At 51.7% G+C, this 744-nt stretch overlaps 1 non-coding gene across 1 annotated transcript; it reads right to left on the bottom strand.

Moving 5' to 3' along the window:
* Positions 1-287: 287 nt before the first annotated feature.
* Positions 288-359, bottom strand: trnak-uuu (transfer RNA lysine (anticodon UUU)). The gene has a single exon. It is a non-coding gene; the product is annotated as a tRNA-Lys (tRNA).
* Between the last annotated feature and the right edge of the window lie 385 nt (positions 360-744).

Below are 744 nucleotides of genomic sequence, written 5' to 3'. Positions count from 1 at the left end.
TGTGCAGTACTCCAGGTGTGGTCCCACCAGTGCCCTGCACAATTGTAGCAAGATTTCCTTACTCTTATACTGTGGGCTATATATTAGGTACTATGGGCCGAATAACCTGTTTTTCTGCTGATTCTACGGTTGTATAAAAAGTTATGAAAATTCGGCCATCGCTCAGCAAACATATTTGTATTTCCTTCAGTGTGCAACACATGTGGGTGGAATAATGATGTTTGAAACAATTATTCAGTATCTCACAGGCTTGAATTATATTTGTCAACTTGCTCTGCAAAAATGCTTTCCCTGACCGGGAATCGAACCCAGGTCACGGCAGCAAAAGCACCGAATCCTAACCACTAGACGACCAGGGAACACTGTTTGCACTCTCTGCAATAGCTTTAAATATAGTCAGCTTACAATCACAGCTGAGAATATTGCGATGACACGGCGTGTAACTGGATTTGCTGGGAGCAGCGTGGAGGCCCCGACCTGCGTGAGAACACCTGCGGCAGGTCGGGGCCATAAAAGGAGCGGTGAGCGGTGGCCTGGGAGCAGCGTGGTGGTGTACCACGGCAAGGTACAGCGCGAGCTGGTGCAGGAGGGCGACGGCAGCGAAGAGTGATGTCATCAAAGTCCAGGTCGGTGATTGGAGCGTGGGCAGGTACAGCAGGAGCAGTGAGAGACTGTGGAGGGATGTGATCGGGGCCCAGGTGCGGCGTGAGTTCAGGGCCAGGGGTCCAGGGGCAGCACGGGCCA

Source organism: Pristiophorus japonicus, unplaced genomic scaffold (assembly GCF_044704955.1).
Source record: "Pristiophorus japonicus isolate sPriJap1 unplaced genomic scaffold, sPriJap1.hap1 HAP1_SCAFFOLD_170, whole genome shotgun sequence".
Taxonomy (NCBI): domain Eukaryota; kingdom Metazoa; phylum Chordata; class Chondrichthyes; family Pristiophoridae; genus Pristiophorus; species Pristiophorus japonicus.
The sequence above is the reverse complement of the archived record's forward strand: the minus strand, read 5'-3'. Positions and strand labels throughout refer to the sequence as shown.